Source organism: Coptis chinensis, chromosome 5, assembly GCF_015680905.1.
Source record: "Coptis chinensis isolate HL-2020 chromosome 5, ASM1568090v1, whole genome shotgun sequence".
In the NCBI taxonomy this organism is placed as follows: Eukaryota; Viridiplantae; Streptophyta; class Magnoliopsida; order Ranunculales; family Ranunculaceae; genus Coptis; species Coptis chinensis.
The window spans coordinates 2,749,123-2,767,062 of record NC_141460.1 but is presented as its reverse complement, the minus strand read 5'-3'; positions in this window follow the sequence as shown (position 1 = coordinate 2,767,062).

Genomic DNA, 17,940 nt, shown 5'->3' with positions numbered 1-17,940 from the left:
AACATGCACTTAATACCGAAATGGAAATTTGAAAGAGAAATTGGAGAGTTAATCCTCCTCATGTGAAACTATCATTAGTGTTGATTTGAAATAGGTTTTGATTCTTCCTAGACTCATAGACAAGTCCCTAACGGAAAAATAGATTTGATCCCTAGCATGCATGGCTCACTAAAAGAGCTCATACATGCTAGCAAGTGAAACCAAACAATGACTTATCTCTAAGCTCATTGCTTGATTTCTAACTAAACTCTACACCAACTACCATTTTGGGGTAGGATGTAGAGTTAGTTGTTCTTCCTAAACCTACCAAACCAACAATTGGTTTACCTCACATGAGTTAGACTAACTCCCCAAAGGGAAGGTAGCTCATGATCCTTGGGACAAAGACTTATGAACTAATAAAAACACCAAAAAGAGAAAGAGAGAGAGAGAGAAGAAATATCCATAACCAAACTCACTTCTATATTTTCTAGAAGAACAAGTGTTCCTCCATTAAAACTATTACAAGCTTTTTAATAAAAACCAAAACTTCCTTCTCATTTTCACTAAGGAACTAAAATAATGTCATGTGAGGAAAATAAGTTAAGGGAGTAAATGGAGTGTCCCCACATTTGTCTAATTTCTTCTCCATTTGAGAGAAATCTCATTTCCTCCCACGTGAATTATCAAACCACATTGATTCATTTTTATCTACCACATTAAAGCAAAGTGACACCTTGCCTTTTTTTCACTATTAACACCTAATCTAATTTATTACATGCAAGGTGTCAACTTTGCACCAATAATTTGTTATCTTTGTCTTGACATGCTCCATGATTGATGACTCATCCAATCTTGTGACCCATAGATAGTGGGTCCATGTGCATCCATTGGCGATCCGGTATTTTGGGCGGAGTTTTACAACTTCCCGCCTATGTGTAGAGTTCATCGCCATACGATTGTCCGAGCAGCTCTCTTGTCGCATTCGGAGTCCTGGTTCGAGAGGTAGGAGCTTTGGAAGTTTGATGCTTCTACGTGGATTTGGGAGAATTCATATATACACCGTTCCTCGTGCTTTATTGCGAGGTTTAACCAATATTTCCATGTTTATCGCAAAACACGCAAAAGTATAAAACATATTTATTTCATGATTATTAAACACATAATGAACCAAATTTATATGTCTTAATGGGGTTTCATAATACACTTTTGGGTGCTTATCAGTGTCTTCTTAGTTGGTGATTCAGCAAACAAAGGTGCCACTTTTTCATCCAACGATATAGCCTTGGCCTTGGGCCTTGCTTGTGTTTGTGCCTTGTAATCTTTAATTGCATCTTGAAAATTGAACGGCTTGAAGAGCGACATGGCATTAACCTTGGATGCTTGCTCAAGTGGGGTAATGAATGAGGCCGGACTTTTCTTGACAGGCTCTAATGTGTGAACTTTTCCATTATAATACGGTAATGGATTCGTCACAACATTTGGAGTACCGAGATGTGATGCATCAATTCTCCCTGATTCGATCAAATCTTTTATCTCATGCTTGAGAGCTCCACACTTTTCTGTAGGATGTCCAATAGACTGATGAAAATCACAATGTTTAGAAGCATCATACCAATATGGTAGTGGATTTGGAGGAGGCCTTGGCTGCTTTAAAGTAAGCATGCCTTGTTCGACTAAAGCCTTAAGAATAACTTGTAATGGGTAGCCCAATTTTGTGAACTGCCTCTGCTGCCTGGGAAAACCCTGTCTTGATGTCTTGGAGGATATGCAATCTAATTGGAAGAAGGATGAGTTGTCACCTCTTCTTGGATCTGTGCGTGTGGCTGAGACTGTACTTGTGTGGCAACGGTGTGTGTGTCCTTCTGCTTGTTGACATTAACTGAAGGTCGCTTCTTCTTCTGAGCATCGTTTGAACTTGAAGATACAATTGAGGTCATAGTTCCACAAGCTAAAGCATCTTCAATTTGAGTCCCTGCCGAAACCAAAGCCTAAAAAGATGGATGATAGCTGAGACTCAATCGATTTGCATATTCTGAGTTCAAACTCTTTACCACCATTCGAATATGTTCTGTCTCTGATGGCCTGTCTAGAATATGAGCTGCCTTGGTCCTCCACCTGGTTACATATTCGGTGAATGTCTTAGTTGGACCTTGTTTGAGTGCCTCCAATTGTCTTCGACCCATCTGGATGTCTGTATTGTATGAAAAATGGGTCACAAAAGCTGTTGCAAGTTCAGCCCACTTTCTCATCTTTTGAGCGTCTGTGTTCATCCACCAAGTTAGTGTCGCACCCTTTAAACTCCTTTGGAATAATTGGACCAATAGTTCTGGCTCGATCCCCATAGGCTGCAAGTAGCTAGCGTACATTTTCACATGGGCTTTAGGACGCCCAGTTCTGTCATATCTCTCCATCTTAGGGAATTCAAAACCATGTGGAACCCTGATTTGTGGATATGGACAAAGATTATCCAAGTCAAACTCGTCCGCTTTAATCTTTGTCAATGCTTCCTCAATCTTTTTCAATCTGTCTACCACTGGGCCTTGGTATTGATCTTGGCTTATAGGATTTTGATTTTGGGTTTTCATGTAGGTGGTAGGTTGTGGTGTCTGTGTGATGTATGGAGGAGGGAACATGAATGGTGTGGAGCTCATGGGTTGGGATATATTTGGGGTGAACATGGGTGTGGATGTATGTTGGTTTGGGTTGTAGTATGAATGGTGAACGGTGGGTTGAGCCATGTAGGTTGAGTCGATATGAGAGATTGGTTGGTTTGGAGTCTGAGATGATATAGGAAGTTGTAATTGGGTGGATTGATGTATGAAATTCCTAGTAGGCAGCTGAGCTTGTGGAGTAGGTAGGTTAAGATCAAACCTTGGTGGTGGTGGAGCGGATGGCCCTTGAGACAGTTGTCCTTGCCCCATGTTCATGAATTTTGGTAGCATTTCTTGAAACATTCTCTCCATTGCTTGTCTCATTAGTTCTTCTGATCCAGGAAGGGGTGATGTTGGACTCTGACCACCTCCTTGGGGTGGTTGTCCATTGCTAGACAGTGATTGTTCACCTTGAGAGATAAGCGGGGAACTAACCATTGGCTGAGACGCTAGTGGAAGAAACCTTTGAGGAGAATTAGCTGGTAGATTATCCATTTCAATAAGCGAGTTAACGGTTGCACGAGATAACCTTAACCCTGGCTTTCTATTCCAACTGGCTTCCGGATAAGCTTTCTTTTTTCCTATCTTAACTGAAACACCTCCAAAGAAAACGTAAGTCTGACTCTCTAGGGATGTCCCCAGCAGAGTCGCCAAAAACTCGTACGCACAAAAATGTGTACCTAGGTCTATGGAATTGATTTTAGAGTCGCCACTAACTTTATTAAGGAAAAGTTGAGTAAAACCTATGTGAAGGACTAGCCCTCGAAACTAGATGATTATTGGGTTCAGGAGTCAAGGTACGATGTGGGAAGGTGTTAGGCACCCACACTCGCCTAGTAAAACCAGTCTTACTTCTATTGAAGTGTAATGTATTAAGATAGGTGAATGAAGAAAGCTTGAAATTTTATTACCAAATTGGATGATCTTCACTAAATTATTTAAAAGCAAATGACTATATGCTATAGTAAAACTAAAAAACAAATAATCCTAATATGCAATACTAATTAAAATAAAAGAGAAAAGAAAGATGTCACCTTGTTTGGAATGTTACCTCATACTTGATTATAGATTGATCGATTGATTGATGATAAACCTTGATCTTGAATTGACAACTGTGATTTTTGGATTGAAACAGGTGATTTGAGGAAAAAACAACTTTTGGTGAAAAGAAGTTTCTACTCAAGATCGATGAGAAGAAAAGAATGCTAAAATGAAGAACTAGAAAGAAAAAATGAAGAACACTGAAGAAAAGAAGGCTATTAGCTCTGAATAACTAGGTCCAGATTATTAACTCCGAATTCCTAGTTCCAGATGATTTTTTGTGGGTGAATGAGACCCATATTTATATATTTTTGGGATAGATTTCAATATGGTAATGAGTTTGATCCAATGGCTGAGTATTGATTAAGAAAAATCAAATGGCTTGATATCCTTTTGGTTGCACCTCCTAAATCTGGCCCTTGATTCAAGAGGTGGGATAAGGGGTACGATCTTGGCCCTTGATTTTTGGATCTTTTAGATGGATTAGGGCAAAAAATAAAACCCTACACGTCCTCAATGATCCCATAATCCAGAGTTTCCAAACATGGCTCCAAAATGGCATATTCTTTAGAATATTCTTGATTTTTGGGATCAAATCAAACAAACAAGGAAGGTTCTCTAGGTTTTTGGAGGCTTTAAAAATGTGCTAGAAACCCTAATGAAAATGTCCAACTCGAGCTGGATCCACAGCCCACGATCACGGGTCCAAAATCCACTAAAAAGACCCATTTTGACCATTTTATGAACACTGCAAATTCCCTTTGACCGGGTCAAAATTAAGCAAGCTCTTCTTCACAAAAATTGTTAATTAATCCATTAGTAAGGTCCATGAACTCTTAAAAATACCCTTGGGTCTAAATCTTAATCCAAAAAATCGTTGCACTCAACAGTGCGCACAACGGGCTGAAACGGGATAGGGCAAGATTAAGGTTTCTAAAATCCAAAAGGAACCTAGGAAAACTTGTACTCATTTTGAAGGATTTTTCAAGGGGAATTCAAATATGAAATAATCTCATCCAAAGAAAGAGTGGAAAAAATGAGATTTGGGCTCCAAAGGGTTACAGGGGCATTTTGGTCATTTTCAGCTCAAAATTCAGAAAGCAACGAAACTTCAGACATAGCTAGAACATGATGAGGAGAGTCTAAAGACACTAAAAGAAGATGAAAAGAAAGAAGTTTGATGTAGAAATAAAGACTCTAGAAAGCAAATCACCTTATATGATGAAATTTAATTCAAAGCAAAATTGTGAATGAATTATGCCTGGGGTGCAAAAATGGGGTGTCTACATTATGTTTTCTTCTTCTTCTTATTTATTCAACGATAGTCTAATAATCCATAGCTAAACCTCTATTAGAGTGGTTTGATTGATGCTTTGATGAAGATTTGATGTGTTAGTATAAAATAGTTGTATTTAAGAGTTTCAATTCTAGAGGGTAGTTCATTCACCATGAGAATGAGTTTCAACTTCCTCTTATGCTAATTATTTGTTGGTTAGAGATGCCATGAATAATTAGGGATAAGAAATTTAAGAATACATAACCTTTATATTGAACCTTGTGTGAAAATATAAAGATTAGGGTTGCAACAAAATCTATACTAGCATGTTAGCGATTAATCAAGGTGGATTTCAAATCTCCCTAATTCCTTCTTCATATTTACATCATATTCACATCTTCTTCATAAAGATTAAATCATCTTTTTCACCATATTAGTTATATTTAGAATCATTACTCTCGTATTGTTTAATTGTTAATCATTAAGTGAATTAATTATTTTCTAAGCAACTAGGAGTGGAACAAATTCTTACTATAGTTTTATTGCATGATAATTGAGAGTAAAAACTTTGATAAAAACTACTATAGTATAGTTTTACTTCTTCCTAACATAAACATTTAAGATTAGGTATTATTTAGTTTTCTACGTTTATCACCCGCATCAGGTCAAGTTCTGGACTTGTGGTCATTTAATGAGCCATGATGGTGAGTGGTGGTGGAGTAATGGAGTATGTATATGGAGCTCCGGTCTTGATCATGGTGACAGCTGTGGGGTACGTTAATATCCATTATGATCTGAGCAAGTGTAGATCTTTCGGAGATCATTATATTAGTCAAACTGGTAGGATAATCTCTCTGAAGAGATCGTACACTTGGTGCGAGTTGCTATGAAGCGATCTGAAGGTGTGGGTGCAATGTAGCGACCTAAATGAGTATGTGGTGGAGATCTGTTGGTGGTTTTGCTTGTGCTGGACACGTGTGTAATATCCATAAGATGTGGGTAGTAGTCTATCACACAGCCCCATCTCAGTAGATCGCTTTGTTAGGGTAAGCGAGATGCTGAGAGAGTTCGGCAGACGTGTGTGGCACATGCGAGGATGCGAGCGGTTTGAAACAGGAATAGCAACCGCCTCGTTTTGCAGAGATTTGAAAAGACAATGCATAAGAGTACGTGTCAGTCTAGGGTTTAGGGTAATGATGGCGTACATTGGGAACTGAAAGGGTTTGTTGGATAAAAACAATTTTGGAGATCAGAGCGGTCATTGCGTCTTCATTTCTTCAGCATTTGGAAGATGGTTAGAGTGTCAAGTTAGTCTGTGCCATTTTTCTTTTCTAGTCTTCTCTGGTAGCTAGGGTTGTATAAATCTTTGTTATGTAAAAAGAAAAGAGAAGAAAACATAACCATGTCTGATTCTGATGACACCCGATCTGATGAGGTGATAGAAGAGTCGCTAAGGTTTGAAAGTGTGGAGGAAGATGTTAAATCTGACCCTGTTATGGCGGTAAGTAGTGCAAGTTCTGGTACAGCTTCCTCTTCTAGTGGTTTACCGTCTAGGATTGTAGATAAAGTTGCTGTAAATAGTTTTGTAGGTTTGAGGGATGCGTACGATATACATGTGAGTGACCTGGAAATCTACGACCTCAGTTTTGTGGAGAACGTCTTTAGTACTTAGTTCGTCTTGAGGGGTTATGGGGTAGTTATCTGCGAGGGGCAACTGAGAGCTGGAATGAGGTTGCCATTGCGTAAGTTAACTTGTGAGTTTTTGGATTTCTGTGAGAAAGTGCCCTGTCAGTTTGTTGGTAATATGTGGCGTTTGTTTAGAGTCTTCGACATGTTGAATGAGAGTGGTGATTATCACATCGAGGTCGATGATGTTGTTGAGCACTTTGTTGTGAAGCGATCTCATGCCAATAACTTTAGTTTACAGACATTGGCCAAGAAGTCTAGCGTTCTACATGGGGTTAGTAATGAACCTTGGGAGAAGTGGTAGTTGCTGGTAATCGGGAATTACTGTGTAGGGGGAAGTAGTGTGAATATTAGGGTTTATAATTTTGCTGGTATGTGTAAAATGTAATGTCTTTTGTTTTTGTGTTTGTGGTGTACTTTGGTCCTGATATATTCATGTGCCACTTTTGCAGAGGTCGCTATTACGAGGCGAACTAGGCGTGGGGAGATCGGGAAGTTTGCTTGTCTTAGCCGTGCTGAGAAGCAGGAGAGGTTACCTCAGGTAGTGAGTTATTTTGTTGAGAAGGGGGTCGGGAGATTAGGTTGAAGAGGAGGAAGCAGAAGAAAAGAACTCGCAGGCTGATTGATAATGATTCATCTTGTAGTTCAAGTATGGATAGAGAAGATAGCAGTATCATGACTAGGGAGGTGAGGAATAGGAGACGTTGGGGCCAGATGAGAATTACTAGGAATGCAAGTGCTTCCAGAGGTGGTGGTAGTTCGGTAAGGCGAATTGGTGGTAGAGGTGTTGAGGATGCTGGCTTTGAATCAGCTCCACGGGAGAAGGTTAGGGAGGGCTCTCCGTTGGAACTGGAGGAGATCAACTTTGTGGCTTGCTGGCCTAGAGTTCGGTGAAGCGGAAGGCTGATATGCCCAACTCTCGGGTTGCTAAGTGATAAACGTAAAAATTTGATCCTTAATTATCTATAGAAGAACACAAACAACTAATGATCAACTACCTTATCAATATTATTCCTACTCTCAATTCATAATGCAATATAGAGAGTCAGGATTTGTTCCACTCTTAATCGTTAAGAACTTAGAATTCCACTAGAAATCAAGGTGAGAACAATGAGAGTAGTGTTGTGATTTATTTAACTAAAACTAATTATAAATTAATTAAACTAACAATGCAATAAATAAATTAAACTAATTTAAACTAAGCAATTAAAAAGTGAATTTAATAAATAGGAAGAACATAGAGGAAGGATTAATCCATCTATGTGAAGCTATGATTATTCTAACTAGTTTCTCATGTTTTAATCTTAACCTTTATTAATCTACACAAGGTAAAACAACAAAAATCATAATTTTTATTGATCCCTAACCAATCCTAGCAATCTCTGTACTAAGATATGATTAGCATAAGAGAAATTCTCCTTTACAAATCTCTTTGTGTAGTTTCCTTTCTCTAGTTCAACTTCTATAATCTCTATCTCTAGACAACTATAGAACTTGAACTTGAAGCACATAAGACAATAAGAAAACTAATGAAGAACAATTATAACCCTCACATAGACTTCATAAAACTCTTCTAATGGAGTTTTTAGCCTAGTTTCATTGGATTCATTAATAATAAACAATAATAAGAAGACATAATTAAATTAAACTAAACTTATATTAATAAAACTAATGGTGTAATGGAGTTTGAGGCAAGAACATTAAACCCTAATTACAACTAAACTAAATATGAGAGTAGTCTACTTTTGTTTAGCTTTAACCCTCTTTATATAGGAGAGGGTTAGGTTTACAATTTCGTGCATGGGCTTTTAGGCTAGGTTATGGACCCATAAATCAAGTTCATAACCCAATTGGTTGAATCCAAGACTTCCAATTCTGGCTGTGTTACTGTAGCACATGTTTTCACCAACTTATACTACTCTGATCGAGTCAAGGCCTAGACCATTGGAAAGATCTTTCTGAGTCGGTCATTTTGATATAAAATGGGCCCAAATCCAAGGTTTGAGTCCAAAGATATGACTTTTTGAAGTTTTGTTGACTTTTCTTTAACTCTCTAATCCAGTTTGACTTTCACTTAACAGTTTTGACTTGGGCTTTTTCAGGGCTTTTTCTCCATAAAACTTGGGCTTTCTTCATGGAACTTCCCTAGCAACCACTTTAGCTCATTTTAGTGCTTAATTAGTAATGAATTGACATTTATTCAACTCCGAAGCCTGAAATACTCAAAAGCATGTAATTAATTAGTGATAAACCTATATTATTAATAACATAATTGACTAAATAGAAATACTATTAAAGAGTTTAAACTACAGTTTTGGGCTCTTATCACTAAGCTTGCCAAGATCGTTGACCGCTCTGTGGGTCACAGTCCTAGACATGTGATGTTTGTGTAGAGTGATAAGTCTTCAAAAAAGTGTAAGAAGTGAAGTTCATCATAGATTGTTTGGACTTGAATGATGGGAGTTTGAAGAAAGGAAGGTAGAGTTCTTATCTTTAGGACTTGTTTTTTTATCTAAGTTATGAAGAACATTGAAAACAAAGTTTAAGTTTTTAAATGATTGAAAGAAACAATACTTGGAAAAAAAATAAAGAGAATGATTGATTAAATAACTAACACAAAGAAATAAAGAGATTGATTGACTGAAAATGTAAAAACAAGAACAAGATTGAATTGAAAAACAAGAAAGTAAATGACTTGAATTGAAAAACAAGAAAAATAAATCCTACATGCATGACACTAGATTAAGTCCAGGTGCATTCTCTCTCCCTAACTTTTAGATTATATACCCCTACTTTTGCCTTTTACTAATTTGCCCTCCTCCATTACTTTTGAGACACCTCACATTTCACTTTTGCTTTTGCTTTATGCTTTCTTCTTGACCAAGGTAGGTTTTTGAGAATGCCATATTTTGAGAGAATGGCCTCCATCTTTGGTCTTCTAAGTTGAGGACTTTGATCGTTGACTTTGACTTTTTCAGCATTTTTTCATAGCAACTTCTGGTCTTCATAATAAGCGTGATTAAGGCTCATTTAGGTGCTAAGACGCAGCTTTTATGATAAGTGGTATGAAATTCTCTGTAACCTGAAAAAGACAATAAAAGCTATGAGTTGTCTTTTCATTAAGCATAAGAAATGATGTAATGCAGCAATATAAGGATAATAAAATGCACATTTGGGAGCTGATCAACAGGTGCCTGAGTGATTTGGAGGTAAGGTGGGTCAGAGTTTGAGGTCGATGCATCAGATCGACCTGAGTGGGCTCGACCTTGACAGCTTTGAGAAGGACTTAGGTCCAGTGGTGGATGTGGGTGGTAAGGGGAAGGTTGTTGGAAAGGAAGCTAGGAAGACGTCTGCTATGAGTGGTAAGGGTGACAATTTGGATTGCAACTTGGTCTACGTTAGTGAGAAGACAGGAAGAAAGCATGTGGTTAAAAGGTCAGATTGTAGCTTTAGGTCTACACCCATTGCGAATTGTGTCCTGGATGGGATTGTTTTGGATGCTTCCCTCCTTAGATGCTCAACCAAGAATTCTTGTGACGGCGGTGCCATTTGAAGTTATGTTTTAGTAACTTCAAAAGTTTGTAAGAAGTGAGGTTCATCCTAGATTGTTTAGAGTTTGAATTGTTGGGAGTTGAAGAAAGGAAGATAGGATCTTAGTTAGGACAAGTTTTTGGTTATAAGCTATGAAGAATATTGAAAACTAAAGTTGTTTTGAAAATTGAAAAGACATAAACTTGAAAGAAAATAAAAGGAAATGATTGATTGAAGAAATAACACACAAAAATAAGATTGATTGATTGATTGAAAATGTAAAAACAATAACAAGATTGAATTAAAAAATAAAAAAGTAAATTACTTAATTAAAAAACTAGACAAGAAAATAAATCCTACATGACACTAGATTAAGTCTAGGGCACACTACTCCTATAAACCAAATGGTTTGGACCCTAAATAATGTAATGGATGCCTTCTCTCTCCTTCACTTTTAGATTATATACCCCTACTTTTTGCCTTTTACTGATTTGCCTTTCTCCATTACTTTTGAGACACCTCACACTTCACTTTATGCTTTTGCTTTTGCTTTTCTTTTTGCTTTTTGATTTTTTCTTGACCAAGATAGGTTTTGGAAAATGCAATATTTTGAGATAAGGGCCTCCATCTCTGGTTTTCTGAGTTGAGGTCTTTGACCTTTGACTTTGACTTTTTCAGCACATTTTTATAGCAGCTTCTGGTCTTCATAATAAGCGTGATGAAGGCTCCTTTTGGTGCTAAGATGCAGCTTTTATGATAAGTGGTATGAATTTCTCTGTAACCTGAAAAAGACAATAAAAGATATGAGTTGTCTTTTCATTAAACGTAAGAAGGGTTGTACTATAGTAATATAAGGGTAATAAAACATACATTTGGGAGCTGATCACCGAGCCCACAAGAAAGGATGAGTCATCAATCATGGAGCAAGTCAAGACAAAAGTGCCAAATTATTTGCAAAAATTGACACTTTGCATGAATTAATTACCTTGACTAGACTTTTTGTGCCAAATAGATAGTGTTTAATTTTGGCTTTGTATGATTTGGAGATAAGATTGAATTAAATGTGAGTAAATGGTGGGGGATGCTTTCATGTGGGAAATGAGAGAATGCTCTCATATGTATTAAATTTGGGATTTGGGAGAATCATCAATCCATTCATGTATGTGTTTTCATTTTTAGGAAAAGCTTGAAGTTATCTTGTAATAGTGTTAATGGTGGAAATCTTTTGTTCCTTTCAAATAAAATCAATTTTCTTCAAGTAAATCAGGTCTTTCATTTCTTTTCTTCTATTTTTTTTTCTTAACTTAGCATAACATCAATTTGCATAATCATTTCAATCCTATGAACATGAGCTAAAACCCTCCCAAGGTGGAAGGTTAATGATGCTCATATGAGGATCAGACTATGTTTTCTTAGATTCTAGAATCACTACTTAGAAACTTGGGACTCATTTAACATCCTACCCCAAAATGGTAGTGTTCGACCAAATTAAAAGCCTAGAGCTCGAGATGAACTCGCGTGCGCGACCTAGGTGACACTGGGGCTAGTCACGCATGCGAGCCCCTGGAGAATTCATACTTCTCTATTTGACAGGTTGATGTAAGATGAAATATCAGCTCAACTCCTCATGCTAGTAAGATGAACTTAGAAATGAGTACATCTTGCTAGGGATCAATTCTCAAGTCTGTTTCGGGTTTGTGTACGAACCCAAAACGGATTAGAGATAGTAGTAATATGTTTTCTAAAAAAATATGTAGCTAGACTTTGCATGAGTAGGATTAATCCTTTATCTTTCCCTCTCTCTAGTCTTCTTGTTTAAACTACTAAAGTTTCATTTTTTACCTTGTCTTGCATGTTAAGTTATCATAGGAAGTAAAAATAAAAAGTTCAAAATCCATCTCACTAGTTCCCTTGAACATATTCTAGTTGTGACATTAGCCTAGTTTTAAGGTTGGACGAACACCTTACTCAAAATATATACACGAAATCCATGAGTAAGGTAAATCATTAAATATTGGTACGTAAATGGTTGTGTAACTTATATAGATATAAATCCATCAAAGTGCTAACATCAGTGAGTATGGTGCTCTAGTGAGCGAGTTGTACGTCTATTGTTGGACTTGAGAGACTAGAGTGTATGCATAGTAACAATGATAAGATTAAGAACTTAAATAATTAAGTAAAATCATCTATTGATAAAACTTTTTTAACAAGTGTTCCAAAGGCACGGCAATAGCTGACCGTCGTGAGTTTTTATCTAGTATGCTCCATTACCGACAACTCGCTCCACGTACTATGTAAGGGCGTTCCCACGTACTATGTTTGCCCATTGCTTTGGGCGTACTTGGGAGTGGAGAATGCTTAAACTATCTTCCATTTTGCTAGGAACTCCTTGACTGTTTTACCCTTGAACTGGAGCCATTATCAATTAATAGTGTGTGTGGTAGACCGAATCTAGTGATTATGTTGGTCCAGATAAAGTTTCTGACATTAGATTCTTTGACATGAGCCCAAGGGATTGCTTCCACCCATTTGGTGAAGTAGTCAGTTGCAGCCAGGACGAATCGAAAGCCTGTGCTCTTCTGCGGGATGAATGTGCCCATGATATCCAAGCCCCACATATGAAATGGTCATAGACTGGAGATATTGATTAGTTTGCGAGCTGGTTGAATGATGTTATGACAAAATGTTTGACATTTGATGCATCTCAATATGTACTTCTTGGTGTTGATCTGCATTCGTGGCCAAAAGTATCCTTGTAAGATAGCTTTGTGCGCCAAAGAGCGACCTCTAGCATGATTTCCACATTCGCCCTTGTGAATTTTTGCGAAGATCAGCTAACCCTATTTTGGGCTTATGCATCTCAGGTGGGGTCCACCAGCGGACTTTCTGAAAAGCTTGTTGTTAACTAGGCAGTAACGACCTACTTGGTACTAAACTTGTCTGGCCTTGTTGCGATCTGCTGGTGTTTTTCCTTGTTGGATGTAATCTATGATAGGTTGCATCCATTTTTTGACTAATCTGGCTTTTTGAAAGTGGGTATAGGTTGCTAATCTCAAGGACGTGCTCTATTTGGTAAGCAGGATGGTCGATTATTTCGATAAGTAATTGCCTGGGGTGCAGTTCGGTGTTTAGGTAGCGAGATAAACTAAACTGTCAGCATGACGATTCTCTTCTCGTAGGAAATGATGGATGGAGGCTTTCTTGAAAGAAGGAAGAATTTGATGCATAATCTGAAGGTATTTAGAGAGGTTACCTTCATTGGTGGCATATTCCTTTGCGATCTGGTGAACTACCAGTTGTGAGTCACTAAATACCTTGATCTCCTAGACATTGAGCTGCAATGCCATTCGGAGCCCCATGATCAGGGATTCGTACTTAGCCTCGTTGTTGGAAGTCGCAAAGTCGATGCGAACTGACTTTTTGACCATAGTGCCATCCGGTGACACTAAGACTACCCCGATCCCACTTCCACCTAGGTTGCTAGCTCCATCCACGAAGAGTGACCGGATTGAGTCATCGAGTGGTTTTATGGAAGGGATGTCGACTTTTGGTTCCCAGTTGACGACGTCGACAAGAAAATCAGCAACGACTTGTATTTTTTGAGAAGTTCTCGGTGTGAACTCAATGTGATGTTCACCGAGTTCTTCTGCCCACATGGCCATGCGAGTTGTCTTGCTGGTTTTGAGGAGAAGTTTTTTCAATGGGAGTTCGGTTATCATTTTGATTGGATGTACATGGAAGTACGGTCTGCATTTCTGTGCTGAATAAAGCAATGCCAGACGACTTTTTCGAGGTGGGAGTAGTTTTTTCTCTGCTATCAATAATATTTTGCTTTTGAAGTAGACCGGCTTTTCTATGCCCTTTTCCTCTTTGAAGAGAACTGAGCTGATAGCAAAGTCAGATACGACTAGGTATAGCCCTAGTGTTTCACCATCTGTTGGTCTTGCCAGGATGGGTGGGGTTGACAGGTAGTCCTTCAGAGTGGAGAACGCTTGGTGGCATTGTTCACTCCATGAGAATTGCTCACTCTTCTTGACCATTTCGAGGAAAGGACAACATTTGTCAAACGCTCTCGATATGAATCGATTTAGAGCTGCCACCATTCCTGATAGTTTCTATATATGTTTCTTTGTCTTGGCCGGGCATGTCTAGGAACACTCGAATCTGATCTGGGTTGGCTTCGATCTCTCGTTGGGAGACCTGATACCCCAAGAATGTCCCAGATGCCGCTCCAAAGAGACATTTCTTGGGGTTCAACTTCATTTGAGTTCGGCTTAAACGGGAGAACGCGTGGTCGAGGTGATCTAGATGATCTGCTGCTTTCTTACTTTTGAAGACCATGTCATCTATATAAACTTCCATGGTGTCTCCTAACATGTCTTGGAACATATCTGTGATTAACCGTTGGTAAGTCACTTCAGCATTCTTCAGACCGAACGGGAGGACGTTGTAATAGTAAATGTCTTGTTCCGTTATGAATGAGGTTTTTTCTTGGTCTTCCTCAGCCAATAGGGTTTGGTTGTAGCCACTGTAGGCATCCATAAATGAGAGGAGTTTGTGGCCATAGGTCTGGTCGACAAGTCAGTCAATTCCTGACAAGGGGAAGCTATCTTTAGGAGTTTCTTGATTTAGATTGGTAAAGTCTACGCATAGGCGAACTGTACTGTTCTTTTTTGGGACTGCTACAATGTTAGCAATCCAGTCGGGGTATTCCACTTTCCTAATGAAGCTAACTTTTTTGAGATTCTTGATCTCGTCATTAACTGTTTTTTGGAACCTAAGAGATAGTTTTCTAGGTCGTTGGCGAACTAGCTGGTTTGGCATTGGGGTTGATATTTAATTTGTGACATGCAATATTAGGGTCAATTCTAGGGACATTGATGTACGACTAAGCAAAAACATCTTTATTCAGAGATAAAAATCTTACAAGTTGTGCCTTGAGAGTAGGATCAAGGTTAGCTCCTACATAAACAAACTTAGCTAGGGTCGTCCTCAATTCCTAGGTTGATCTTCTCCTTGAGTTCGGGTTGAGTAGACGTACTAGTAGGCTGAGCGACCTCTGGGGTCTTGGTCTCTTGTGATGCCTCTGCGTTCTGAATTGGATGGGCGACCTCTGGGGTATTGGGTTCTTAGGTTATTCCCTTGATTGAGCCCCCAACGTTTTCCTTCGCCAGGTCAGCACGTGGGGCCTTAGTCAGGGTTTTGACTTCAGTAATGAAGTCTTATGCCAGCTTCATTTTGGCAATTTCTCCTGTCTTTTTGAGTGAAGCCCCAGCGGGATTGTCTACTGAGAGGATCTAATTACAGTTGTGAGCATCGAGCTGGTTACTTCGAAGCTCCATCATGACTCTGGGGCCAGGGAAGAGTAACACCTAATGAAGTGTTGATGACACTACTTGCATCTTGTGGACCCAACATCGTTCTAATATAGCAGTATAGGACGAGTTGACATTGAGTACGCTGAAATGCATGTTGATGCTGACTTTGTTTTCCCGCAATCCGACTGAGACATCAGGTAGAATGATGTCCCTAATCAAGTCAACACGAGATCTATTAAAACCATAGAAAGGGGCTATGGGATTGATCATAACTGACTTGGGTAGGTTCATCTCTCTGAGGGTTTGGTAGAACAAGATGTCACATGAGCTGCCTATATCTATCAAGACGCGATTGATTGTCTAGTCGCTAATTTTGACGTTGACAACCAGATCGAGTGCCATTATGTGGGAGATATACCTTGTTGAGGTCGGCCTCAGTGAAGATTATGTCTCCTGAGCTGCGGCTGCTTGTGTGTGGCATGGGGGCTGCTTGTGAGGAAAACTAATAAACCTCTTGGAGAGTGCCAACTCATCTTTTTTTTTCCCTGAAGGACATGACAGAATCGTCTTGGAAGGTGATCATGTTGATGGTTCAGTTGTTATCTCTGTCAGAAGAGTGTTGGCGGCGTTCATGTCGAGATCGTTCCATAGAGCGGCCGCGAACATGAGAGCGACCTCTATGGTTGTTGATGTGAGCTGAGTCGCCATCTGCAATATCAGTGTAGTGCTTGATATGCCCTGCTTCAACGAGGTCCTGGAGATAATGCTTCAGTCCCCAGCACTCGTTGGTCTCGTGGCACTTCAGTTCATGAAAAATGCAGTATGGTTTGCCTGGGGTGTCGTTTAGTCGATTCACCTCAAGTTTAAAGTATGACGCTTTCTTGATCTTTTCCAATATGTAATTGGGAGATCGGGTGAGCACTACAAATTCTCGCTTGGTGTGCGTTCTAGTACCAGTCTTCTGTTCTTTCGGTCTAGGTCGCTTATTGGAGGGTGGAGCAGCGTTTGAGATCGTCGTGACCTCTTCTTTTTTGCCTTCACGCTCTAATTTAACGCTTCCTGCAGCTTGATATACTTGTCCACGCGAGTGTACAAATCTTCTATTTTTTCATGACGCTTTTTCATTAGCGACATGTATAGCCATGTGTGTTTCTGTATAGCATTAGTGAAGGCCTAGGTGGTGAAGGATTCTTTGAGGCCGCTCTCCATGGACAACAACTCTGTCTTGAATCGTCCTAAAAAGGAGCAGATTGATTACTCAGTCTTCTGAGACAGTTGGAAGAGTGAATCGAAGTCAGTTTTTTTTGCGTCGGTTGTGAACGAACTGGTTAGTGAGTTTCTCAAAATTTTCTATCGAGTTTGGTTATAGTGTATAGAACCAATATAGAGCACCATCTTTGAGACTGACAGGGAATAGGCGGCATTGCAGATGGCCCCACTCCTGAGCACTATAGAGTGCGAGACTTTGGATGTAGCGAGCTACGTGTTGACCGGGACACGTGCTGCCGTCATACATCGTGAACCTTGGTTGGATGAAGTCTTGAGGCGAAGGTTTACTGAGTATCTCAGCTGTGAACAGGGAAGCCTGATATGTCTTCAGCATCTTCTGAACGATAAGTGTGGCGTCGTGCTTAACAAACTCTGATCAATTCACTGGGAGAGCTCGTTAATTTGCTAGTTCACTTCATTGATGTCGTCTTCCGCTGTGATACCGTTTGGGTTCTGGGTTGCGGCCTAGTTTTTTAGAGACAGATTCGTGATAAGAGCCCAAAACTGTAGTTTTAACCCCTTAACAATTATACTTTTAGACTAATTATGCGAGTAATAAATAAGAGTTAATGTTAATTACGTGTTTTTATGTATTTCAGGCATTGAAGTCAATTATGTGCAGAAATATGCCACTTTGGCGAGATAAAGGAGCAAAAGTTGGTTGCTAAGAAGTTCTGTGATTAAAGGCCAAGATTCAAGGAGACAAAGCCTTTATAAAGCCCGGTCAAAAGCTGAAAAGTCAATGCGGGCAGAAATAGTACACAAGTCAACAGAACTTCTAAAGACCATATCTTTGGACTCAGTCCTCGGAATTGGGCCTACCTTATGTCAAAACGACCGGCTCGGAAAGAGCTTTCCAATAGTCCAAGCCTTGACCCAATCAGAGAAGCAGAAGTGGACGAAAAAGCTGCTGAAGTCAAAGCCAACTGAAACGGGCTCTGTGGACTGAAGAAATTGGGCTTTGGGCTCGATTTTCCGGCCCAAAACATGACTCCTTAGCCGATGCACGAAAATATGGATCTGGTCTCCTCCTTTACAAAAGACAAGACTTAACTCTTAAGTCATGGTTAGTTAGGTTAGAAGGCATCCATTAGAGATAGTTTTTCAGATCTAGATCTAGTTTTTACATTCAATTAGTTAGTTTAGAATCATATTTAGTTTTTAGAATAAAATATTAGTTATT